Below are 12,199 nucleotides of genomic sequence, written 5' to 3'. Positions count from 1 at the left end.
ATGGGAATTGTAATATTTGGAAACTAAGATGACTTTGTACTTAAAATATTTTACAATTTCCTTTGTAACCTGCACTGTAGTTGCCCTGAGGCCTACTTCGTGTATGTTGTTAGGTACCTCTGATATACACAGCTAAAAATAAATACAGGACCCCTTGCATATCATAGCAATATACTTCAAATTGGGAAACAGAAATGATTGTGATCGATGTCGCAATCCTCAATCCTCAAAAAGGGAATGGTTTTATAGGTGGTGTCCATGGATAATTTCTCTCTTCCCTCCTTCTTCTAATTTTTCCCGATTCTGCTCTCACTTTGCATTTTGCTGGTGTCCTTGTCACTACTTGTATCATAAAGTGGTACCTGCTGCCAATTTATAGGCCATCCATTCCTCAAGTATGGTACATTCATATGTGCTATCCCAAGAAGATTATCTACATCTCCCAGCATAGTCTCAAGAGCAAGGAGCAGAAACCAGGACAAGGTTGATACATGAGAAGAGTCGGACGTGGCCATCGATGGGCATCAACCCAGTAGAAGGTTCCTGTCTAGTGTTGAGCATTCCGATGCTGCAAGTATCGGGTATCGGCCGATACTTGCTGTATCGGAATTCCGATACCGGGATTCCGATACTCTTGTGGTATCGGGTATCGGAACAACATTTTATTTTAATTCTCTCTTTTACACATTTTAACATTGTTAAAATGTGTAAAAGAGAGAATTAAAATAAAAAATATCGCTATACTCACCTGTCCGACGCAGCCGGGACCTCAGCGCAGGAACCGGCAGCGTTGTTTGTTTAAAATTCCCGCTTTTACATGGTTACGCGAACTCCCGGCTTGTGATTGGTCAGGGCGCCCATGTTGCCGGGCCGCGGACCAATCACAGCAAGCCGTGACGAAAATACGTCACGGCTTGCTGTGATTGGTCCGCGTCCCGGCAACATGGCCGCCATTAACCAATCACAAGCCGTGACGTCACGGGAGGCTGGACTTGCGCGCTTTTGAAAAAGCGCGCGTGTCCAGCCTCCAGTGACGTCCCGGCTTATGATTGGTTGCGCCGCGATCAACCAATCACAAGCCGGGAGGCTGGACACGCGCGCAATTTTAAAATGCGCGCTTGTCCTGCCTCCCGTGACGTCACGGCTTGTGATTGGTTAATGGCGGCCATGTTGCCGGGCCGCGGACCAATCACAGCAAGCCGTGACGTATTTTCGTCACGGCTTGCTGTGATTGGTCCGCGTCCCGGCAACATGGCGCCGTGACCAATCATAAGCCGGGACGTCACTGGAGGCTGGACACGCGCGCTTTTTCAAAAGCGCGCAAGTCCAGCCTCCCGTGACGTCACGGCTTGTGATTGGTTAATGGCGGCCATGTTGCCGGGACGCGGACCAATCACAGCAAGCCGTGACGTATTTTCGTCACGGCTTGCTGTGATTGGTCCGCGGCCCGGCAACATGGGCGCCCTGACCAATCACAAGCCGGGAGTTCGCGTAACCAAGTAAAAGCGGGAATTTTAAACAAACAACGCTGCCGGTTCCTGCGCTGAGGTCCCGGCTGCGTCGGAGAGGTAAAGTATAGCGATATTTTTTATTTTAATTCTTTCTTTTACACATTTATATGGTTCCCAGGGCCTGAAGGAGAGTTTCCTCTCCTTCAGACCCTGGGAACCATCAGGAATACCGTCCGATACTTGAGTCCCATTGACTTGTATTGGTATCGGGTATCGGTATCGGATTGGATCCGATACTTTGCCGGTATCGGCCGATACTTTCCGATACCGATACTTTCAAGTATCGGACGGTATCGCTCAACACTATTCCTGTCACGATATGGTAGGAAATATCATATAAGTTTAGTTCTCTTGCTAGCCTGCTGTGGGCTAAGCCCCCTTCTTGGAGTGATTCTGTAACAGCTTGTGGCTGCAAATGCCTGACTTTCAGCTCACAAGCCCTCATCCCCCGCACTAAGGTATTTACGACCGGCATTTCCTGTAGTAGAAAGTGCCCAGCTTTAACTGGATTAGAAACTTCTAGAATCTGAAAGTCCTTTGTTCTGTTATTGTGAGATATTAGGCAAACTATTTAAGATAGGAGAATGATAAATACATATCCTTGATCTCCATCGAAGCATCTACCCATCACTCTAAACACAGACGTCTAACTCCATCGGATGAATAAGTAGGGATTGCTCTGTAAATAATAGGACATATTTGATCTCATTAGAAAGCCCACGTTAATCCCAGATGAATGCTGGGTTTGTCACAACTATGACATGTTGTGTAGCGGAGTTATAGAAATTAGATATAGGTTAGGGAAAAATCAGTTAGCAGAAGAAGTAGGAGGGGTTGGAAAAGCCAGCCCTTTCTGTGAGGTCACAGACTGTAGGATTTAAGTGCTGGCAGGCGTCCAAGAGAGCAGATTGGAGTCTTCTTGTCTTTTCCTGAAGTGCCCTCAGCACGTCCAATGAGCTGGGACGTATGGTTGCCTGCAATGCAATGATCTGAGAATATGTGAGTGTTATCTTTTCTTCATTTAATCCTTTTCTTTTCATAATTACCTTGTACATATTTGCAATTGTCTCATTTGTAATATCTTTGTAACATATTTTGATAAAGCACTGCCTAACCTTTCTGGAGTATAATATTTAATACTAGTTCGTTCTTTATGCTCTAAAAACGTACCCTGTCTCTTGAAGGGAAATTACGCTACTGTTTTGGGTTAGCTCCGGACCCGTTTAATCGGAGCTGGTGGCAGCGACCGTGTGCAGGCTTTTGGGTGTTGTTTCAGCGACTGCGGCTTGATAATTATTGTTCCTGCCTGAGTGGGAGTAGTTATCGCGTCGCTGCAGCGTGCCCAATAGCCAGTACATAGCAGGCAGCGTTTCTGGCGACTAATCACCCTAGGTGCAGTACCTAATCTGACCTGACAGAAAGGGGGGGCGCCAGAGAGCTGCAAGGTTTAAGTGGAACTGTAAGTGGGATATACACAAATCCCTGCAGTTCATGGTATATTGAAGAGCAGTGGGATACCTAAAATAAGCCCCTGCTGTAACCTAAGAGGTCAATAGCCTCGTGTGTGTTTTTTCATCACATTGTGGCAGTGGAGGGATAACTAGGATAAGCCCCTGCACATGTGATAGCCGTCTGTTGGTCTAAAGTCACCCCAATCCGTGACAAATTGTGGGCAGCGGCTAAGGGATCTTGACAGTCACGGTGTGAATCGTGACAGTTCCGATATCTGCTTCAGAGTCCCACAAAATGACCTCAAGGAGACTACTAGTGTCCATGTTTCTGAGCAAACTGTTAGAGACAGTCTCAATCAGGATGGCATAGGATGTCCTATAGTGGGACATGTGTCCACAGCTCAGCACTATACAAGTTGACTGACATTGAAAAAAAATAAAAATAAAATGTCCCCTTTACCAAGCGTCCAATGCTGCTAAATAGTGCCGCAGACAGTACAGGAGCCCATGATGTTGTGATCCAGGTCTATGAGGAAATTCCGCCAAGACACTATTCTCCAACTTACCAGAATCAATCTGTTAAGAATGCACATAGCACAAGGGGGCCATAGGGGGAACTCGTTAGACTTATGTCTACCTTCAACCTTAAAAACTATGAAACTAAGAATCTCCAACATCAGATATATGAAGATAATGCTTTCATTGCTTTGCAGGAACCAGGGAGATCTTCATATACAATTTAGGACCAATAATTGCATTTCTTAATTGACCTCAAATTGACTATTGTTCTTCTCCAGAGTCCAATATCTACTTAATGGTAAGACATGTCCGCAAATGTCCTTCTTCATTACATAATTCTTTTGATAAATTACTATCGACCAAATCTCAGATTGGGTTTAATTTGAAAAAATAAAGCTCAATACCTCACCATCCCATGGGATCTCCATTGGTGAAATTCCAGCTTTTCAAAGTGTGTCCACTAGATGCCCTTTTTGATTCTTCACACTGAATTGATGTTTTGTCATGTCTCCGCCTGGTCATATTGAAGGTGAGATTGTCCATATCAATGTACACACTACTATTAAAAAATGAGTCTGTTTTATGTAATACTCCATAGATCTGTGCATAAATTATAGCTCTACATTGAAAAGAAGATACTGTTTCCTGAAGATCTTTAGCCTTGTAGATACTGGATTCTAAATAAGCCTAATAATCATTAAGGTATATATGAAATGCTGCAAAATAATATCATGAGGAGGCACCGTGAATACCCATCCATGGCATATAGGGCTCCTGCAAACTTATATTTGCCGATAAATAAATAATAGTCTTTATTTTTATATAGCGCTAACATATTCCGCAGCGCTTTACAGTTTGCACACATTATCATCGCAGTCCCCAATGGGGCTCACAATCGAAATTCCCTATCAGTATGTCTTTGGAATGTGGGAGGAAACTGGAGAACCCAGAGGAAACCCCGCAAACACGGGGAGAACATTCAAACTCCTTGCAGATGTTGTCCTTGATGGGATTTGAAACTAGAACTCCAGCGCTGCAAGACTGCAGTGCTACCCACTGAGCCACCGTGCTGCCCACAATGGTTCTTCAAAATCTAATCACCACCATTTCTTTCTTTCAATGGTTAATTAATAACCTAATATGCCCCACACACAAGATATGCAGTGGGGAAAAAAAGTATTTAGTGAGCCACCAATTGTGTAAGTTCTCGCACTTAAAAAGATGAGAGAGGCCTGTAATTGACATCATAGGTAGACCTCAACTATGAGAGTCAAAATGAGAAAACAAATCCAGAAAATCACCTTGTCTGACTTGGCAAGATTTATTTTGCAAATTATGGTGGAAAATAAGTATTTGGTCATTAACAAAAGTTCATCTCAATATTTTGTTACATATCCTTTGTTAGCAATGACAGATTCTTACGAAGCCACACCTTCGTTGCCCTGGCGGTGTGCTTGGGATCATTATCATGCTGAAAGACCCATCCACGTTTCAGTCATCCTGGTCCCTTTGCAGATAAACAGCCCCAAAGTATGATGTTGCCACCCCCATGCTTCACAGTAGGTATGGTATTCTTTGGATGCAACTCAGCATTCTGTCTCCTCCAAACACGACGAGTTTTATTTCTACCAGTTTTACTTTGGATTCATCAGACCATATGACATTCTCCCAATACTCTTCTGGATAATCCAAATGTTCTCTAGCAAACTTCAGAAGGGCCCCGACATGTACTGGCTTAAGCAGGGGGACATGTCTGGCACTGCAGGATCTGAGTCCCTGGCGACATAGTGTGTTACTGATGGTAGCCTTTGTTACGATGGTATCAGCTCTATGCAGGTCATTCACTAGGTCCCACCAAGCTGCTTACTTATTGCAGATTCAGTCTTCCCAGCCTGGTGCAGGGCTACAATTCTGTTTGTGGTGTCTTTCGATAGCTTTTTGGTCTTCACCATAGTGGCGTTTGGAGTGTGACTGTTTGAGTTTGTGGACAGGTGTCTTTTATACTGATAACAAGTTCAAACAGATGCCATTACTACAGGTAATGAGTGGAGGACAGAGGAACCTCTTAAAGAAGAAGTTACAGGTCTGTGAGAGCCAGAAATCTTGCCTGTTTTTTATGTGACCAAATACTTATTTTCCACCATAATGTGCAAAATAATTCTTGCCAAATCAGACCAGGTGATATTCTGGATTTGTTTTCTCATTTTGACTCTCATAGTTGTGGTCTACCTATGATATCAATTACAGGCCTCTCTCATCTTTTTAAGTGTGAGAACTTGCACAATTGGTGGCTGACTAAATACTTTTTTTTCCTCACTCTATCAGTAACTTCAGATATTGGTTGACGGTCTACCTCCTAAGCTTTGATAGTCTAATTAGGTGGCATAGTCTGGGGTAGGAATATCCTCCCTCTACATCATTCTTGAGTCATAAACCAGCTCACATCCAGTCTAGAATACTTCACCACCAATAGAGTTTATATTCATCTTATCAATGTATTGATCTCTACAAGATCCAAGATTCACTTCAAGTATCCAGAAGGCACATCATAGTAAGCACATTTCTAAACATGGAGCTCACTTTACATGTGACCAAGAGCTGTAAAGTCTCATGCAATTGGTTTACCCATTTGTCCTCTTAATTTCATCTACTTATCAGGGTAAAGAACATTAGATGTCGATAAAGACTGTTCGATAAAGACTCGCAAACTATAAAATATTCATAAACACCAAGCGTAAAACAATTAACCTGGTAAGTTCTGCATCAGTCTCAGTGACCAAAGAGTCTGCTCTTCTAACCTAATGAGCTGCTGTGGTTACTGAAAATATTTCACATTGGAAATAGAGAAGGGAAATTGGCTCCAAATAAAACCAGAATTTGGTCAAGAGAAGAGCTTAGATCAGGGATCTCCAGCCTATGACTTGGGACACATGTGGCTCATAGGACCATGATATGTGGCTTGTGTCTGTCTGCCAGCTTGATGCATTAGCACTAGAACTAGCAAACAGCTATGAAGAGCAGGTTTCCAGATTGTGACTTTTTTGAGTAGCCCCATACAGAAGAGCAGATCTGGATGTGTACATACTTGGCTTGGGATTGGAGAGATGAATTAAGTAAATTCTAAGCTGGACATAGAAAGATAGAGGGGCTGCTTGAAGCTGGACGCGATAGCGTGATTGGATGGCATGACACAAGAAAACTGACTGAGGGTAAGGTAGTAATACTTAGATGTAAGTATACTGCCTCGATATGATTTCTATGTGGAATCCTTGGCTTCATTATACCGATATTGAGGGCTCTGGGTGTCACTACTGTGTGGGAGGCAGTAGCTGAGTGTCACTATTTGGTGGGGCTTTGGATATGACTCGCGAGCCAAGTGTAAGGGTACTGTCACACAGTGCAATTTTGATCGCTACGACGGCACGATCCGTGACGTCGCAGCGTCGTATGATTATCGCTCCAGCGTCGTAGACTGCGGTCACACGTTGCAATCACGGCGCTGGAGCGATGCCGAAGTCCCCGGGTAACCAGGGTAAACATCGGGTTACTAAGCGCAGGGCCGCGCTTAGTAACCCGATGTTTACCCTGGTTACCAGCGTAAACGTAAAAAAACCAAACAGTACATACTCACATTCCGGTGTCTGTCCCCCGGCGTTCTGCTTCTCTCCACTGTGTAAGCACCATAGCCGGAAAGCAGAGCGGTGACGTCACCGCGTCACCGCTGTGCTCGCTTTCCGGCCGGCAGGCGCTCACAGTGCAGAGAAGCTGAGACGCCGGAGGACAGACACCGGAATGTGAGTATGTACTGGTTTTTTTTTTTACGTTTACGCTGGTAACCAGGGTAAACATCGGGTTACTAAGCGCGGCCCTGCGCTTAGTTACCCGATGTTTACCCTGGTTACAAGCGAACACATCGCTGGATCGGTGTCACACACAACGATCCAGCGATGTCAGCGGGTGATCAAGCGACGAAAGAAAGTTCCAAACGATCTGCTACGACGTACGATTCTCAGCAGGGTCCCTGATCGCTGCTGCGTGTCAGACACTGCGATATCGTATGGATATCGCTAGAACGTCACGAATCGTACCGTCATAGTGATCAAAATTGCACTGTGTGACAGTACCCTTACTCTCGACGTAAGAAAGGTTTGGGATCACTGGCTTAGGTGTTGATGTGTCCTGGGTAGAGTTGGTACAAATCGATTCATATTACCAAGTCCAGCAGCCAAATCAATGTTCTGTGGACAGGAGCCCTGAGAACCGGCTGTTACCTTCCGTCATCCACAGCTCTTCTTGTGATTAGCCAGCCTGGCAAAAATGTATTGTTATGGTGTGATGCATGTTTCACGCCGTGCTAGGTCGACTAATCAGAAGACGAACAATGGATACCAGCAACTAAGGAAGTGGTCAAGGTTCCCATCCAGCATCTAGATATTACTGATTGGCTGCTGGACTGGGTTCTACGATTCTACCCCTGGGGGTAGTGTGATAAAATAATGACTACAAGGTTGACGAAGACATTTATACAGAATTATTGCCCTAGTGGAAGGAAAGCCTTGCCATGTATTTTGCGGTAGAGCATAAAATACTGGTGCAGCCATCGTGTCCCCTGCACATGTTGTATTACTTTCCCTCCTTTGATGCCCACATGCCCTCATGGAAAGGGTATTATTCATGGGACAACTTCTCTTTTTTTCATTCTGACTACTCATCTACGTGGCAATGACGAGGTCTATATGCAGTTAAAACAAATGTGAAGTTGACCAAACCTGCTGCGCACATGTAGGTATACTGTATAGCGACTGTGTCCTCCCTTACAATAATCATCAGTTCTTTTCCATTCATCCTCCCCATTGAAAATGTCCTAACCAATGCACAGTATTTGTATGCAGGAAAGATATATTTCTTGGTACCTTGTTAGCCAGTAGATAGAATGATGTTTAGAATTGAGAGTCCTCGGTGGTAAAAGGTATCAACCACTGAGGACTCTCAATTCTAAACATCTTTCAGTATTTGTATGGACACCAAAAATTTGCTTCCGACTATGTTAATAACAAAACCATCCTTTGTGATGTAGTTATGTTTCGAACAGTTGATCTTTTTTTTTTTTCCTTCTCAAATTCTTCAGCCTGAGAAAAACATTTGGTGGGAATTGCTCTGATATGTCATAAATCACAAATATGTTCTGCTTGTCAGGCTCAACCTAAGCAGCGAGCAAGGGAAGATTTGCATTATCTAAAAAAGTTTAACATTTCTCAACTCGAGCCGTCATGGCTGAAATAAATTTGGGGTCATAGGAGCAATTTCAGAAGGGACGATTCTGAAATCTCCAAGGTGAAAATCTGGCATGTCCGCCTTTATGAGGGCACTATTAAAGTATGTTGAAATTATTCATAACCAAGAATCCTAAAGCCACCAACTTGTTGACCTCCGTGCTCTTCTCATGTCATGAATACCAAGAAAACAATGCTTTCCTACTGGAGAAAGCCACATTTATCCACCGAGCTTGGCAGCATTTATGCTTTATGTTGAATATTTAATAATGGTGCAAGGTTTTGTAGATATATGGTGAGGCAATACCTTCTTGCAGTTTTCACACTGGCCACTGGCTTTTTAAATCTCTATCTTTTTATTGTTTCAGGAAACAACACATGTACATAGCCACAATGGTTAGACCCCGACTCTGCCTTTGGTACTGAAGCAGGTTATGAACGTGTGCACAAGTCATTTGTGAAGAGCTGTGACATTACCTATTGTGATTGGAGAATTCTTTGTTATCAGCTGTGTAGACAGGTGTTCCCTGTCTCTGATTATAGGGAGCATGCAATGTTTTCTTTTACTACTCTATTTCACAATCATTATTAAAAATAAGAAATAGAAATCTTGCCATTTTCACATTTTAGACTCTTCCATTTCTGTTGTTTTAGAAAATTCACATGCACATTAGAAGCCATAGACAGACTCTCACCCTATCTTCTGTATTGAATAATCCAATGAGCGTGTGCAAAGATCATCGTGAAAGGAGAAAGAGTAGGGTAAGCTGCTGTGATTGGTGGATTCCCTGTTATCAGCTGTGTTTACAGGTGCTGTCAGTTATTGCAATTCTGTCTTTGATGATAATGAGTAAGCTGAAAACTATTCCTAACTAAAGATATAAAAAAGCCCCAGAGGCCAATGTTAAACTTGGAAAATTTCTGATTTTATTTACGTATTAAAGAACATAATATGAAAATGAAAAAAAAAATGGCCAAAATTTATTAAAAATACGGTGTATTTATCATAAAAACTTGATTTAAACAAAAGGTCATTTTCTGACGAATGCTTCCCTTCAAAGAACATTACCCGTTAATTTAATATATTAAAAACTGTATTTTCGGATAACCTAAAGTGGTCAGTGGTAGCATCACCTAGAAATTTCCCTGATCACAGCTATCTGTGAGTTCACCCATCAAGCTGTCAGCACTGATTGCATAATATCAAAACAATCAATTTATACATACACTTCTAGTAGGAATAACAAAGGAACAGTACAACACAACTTTTTTTTCAGATTGTGAGCCCCATTGGGGACAGCGATGATAATGTGTGCAAACTGTAAAGCGCTACGGAATATAAAAATAAAAGATTATTTCATGGAATGCAATTATATACTAGAATAGACATTTCAGGAGAACCCTCTGATCTTTAGAAAAAAAAAAGTTCTTCAAGGAACTAGACTTTTGAAGCACAACAGATGTTCAAGAAGTTGTCAGATGTCAATGCTCTGGGTGATAAACAGGTTCATAAACTAATAATTTAATCTGACAATGTAATAAAGTTTCCAGAAATAAAAAAAATCTTAATGTGCCCACACATGTCCAATGCTATTAAGAACGGTAATAATATGCATAATTGTTATTTCTATGGCACTAACATATTCAACAGCACTTTAGAATTCCGGGGATTCATATACTGATTGTTTGTACGAGAATTCTCGGAATTGTAAAGTGCTGCAATATGTTAGTGCTGTAGAAATAAAAATGATAACATTACAGAGTAAAACAAATTGATAAAAAATAAATACAGTAGGCTCCCAAGAGGTTATAATCCACGATGATATGAGGGTGACACAAAAAGTAAAAAAGGTATAATAAGGGTACACAAGTAATGAAGTATGAGCCTGTCACATGTCAGTATTCATGTATATGTAAGTGACCATGTTTTGAGGATTAATTTAGAATGGAGAAGGATACAAACAAAAGAGATTGATTAGAGAATGTGCTTAGCACACCTAAAAAGATTGTGTTTTTAGGACAAAACAAAATCGGCAATATTAGTAATGAAAAAAAATCTTGATTGTCTGGGGTAGCGCATCCTAGAAAAGAGGTGCAGCTTGAGGAAAGTCTAGAGGGAGGGTGTGGGAGATTTGCATGATGAGGGTGTTGCTCTAATGGCTTCTGTATTGCTGCTACGGGTGTCCCTGCATGGTGTCCCCTTCTCTCTCCATACGCCGGCTTACTCATTGCCCCGATCCTTGGCATGGTCTATCCTGCTCTCTGATTCCTGTATGTGCCGCAGCCCCGGCGGCGCACCTAGCACACTGTTGCGCACACTTTCCTGTTCTTGAAGGAGCAGCGTGCGCATTTTACTAAATGCTCTCACCTTCTTGCTGAGAGGTATTTAGCATGAGTAGTACACCTGCAAGATGGCTGTCAGCCAATAGCTCGGAGGCATCTTGTATAAAAGACCCTCTCCCCTAGGGAGTCGCCAAGCAACGTAGTGAATCATTAGTAATGTGCACTGCTAGTGAGTTGTGAGGTCCCGATTTGGCCAGAGCCTGAACGTTATCCCCTGATCTTGGTGTGGCCAGTCCTGTATCCATATACCTCTGGTCCCGGAGTGGCCAATGCCTGAACCTCGTCACCTGATTCTGAAACAGCCAGTTCCTGAACATTGTCCCTGGTCCTGGTGTGGCCAGTCCTGTACCCAAAATCCCTTGGTCCTGGTGCGGCTAGTCCAGTTCTCGAAGTACCCTGGTCCCAGAGCGGCCAATGCATAAACATTATCCCCCAATTCATGGGTGGCCAAACCCTGATCCAGTATCCTAAGCCCTAATTCAGTGTCTGCATACCTGACCCTGGGGGTCAGCAGCTGCAGTATCGGGTTATGCCCAGGAGTGGTAGCTGGCGGCTACCTGCTGCACAAGTCTGACCTCTACACTAGAGGCTCCAATGAACACCAAGGTAGCTGCATTGTTATGCCCCTTCCTGGGTATGCCCAGTGGGCTCACAATCCACATGCGCCACAGTTGGGCATAACAGCTTCCATACACAATAGATGAAAATTGGCCAAACCTGATGATTTCAGGGATCTTATGTGATAAGGGGCTTCCCAACTTTTCTCTCACAAATGTATTTGGGAAAAGAAGGATCAGTAATTGACATGCCTGATCCTCTCTCTCTCTTCATTGAAAACACATGATCACTTGGCTTATAGGAGTGTTAATGTATATTGGGGCTTAGGGAGAAACAGCTATGTGCCTAATAAATGTTTGGCCAACAGCTGTCATATACAGTATGTATGGTGAATTTTAGATCATTCGAAGAACTGGGGGAATGAGCAGGATGGTACACAGAGATGAAGGAGGGAATTTAGGGAGGCATACCACTGTGGAAAGCACAGGCAGGGTAATAAGACAGAGATGAGGAGGAGCTGTGGGATGGTGCAGCATTTTGGAGA

At 43.1% G+C, this 12,199-nt stretch overlaps 1 protein-coding gene and 1 long non-coding RNA gene across 3 annotated transcripts in view; one reads left to right on the top strand and one right to left on the bottom strand.

The window, feature by feature from the left end:
* AVPR2 (arginine vasopressin receptor 2) overlaps nt 1-12,199 on the bottom strand; it is a 109,809-nt gene that overhangs the window by 58,455 nt on the left and 39,155 nt on the right. The gene's annotated exons all lie outside the window — the stretch shown is intronic.
* Nucleotides 9,408-12,199, top strand: part of LOC143809260 (uncharacterized) — a 29,029-nt gene continuing 26,237 nt past the window's right edge. For both annotated transcript variants that reach the window (XR_013222187.1, XR_013222186.1), the window contains exon 1: nt 9,408-9,516. This is a non-coding gene — a long non-coding RNA (uncharacterized LOC143809260). The remainder of the gene's footprint in view (nt 9,517-12,199) is intronic.

The sequence above is a fragment of the Ranitomeya variabilis genome, chromosome 2 (assembly GCF_051348905.1).
Source record: "Ranitomeya variabilis isolate aRanVar5 chromosome 2, aRanVar5.hap1, whole genome shotgun sequence".
Lineage (NCBI taxonomy): Eukaryota > Metazoa > Chordata > Amphibia > Anura > Dendrobatidae > Ranitomeya > Ranitomeya variabilis.
The sequence above is the reverse complement of the archived record's forward strand: the minus strand, read 5'-3'. Positions and strand labels throughout refer to the sequence as shown.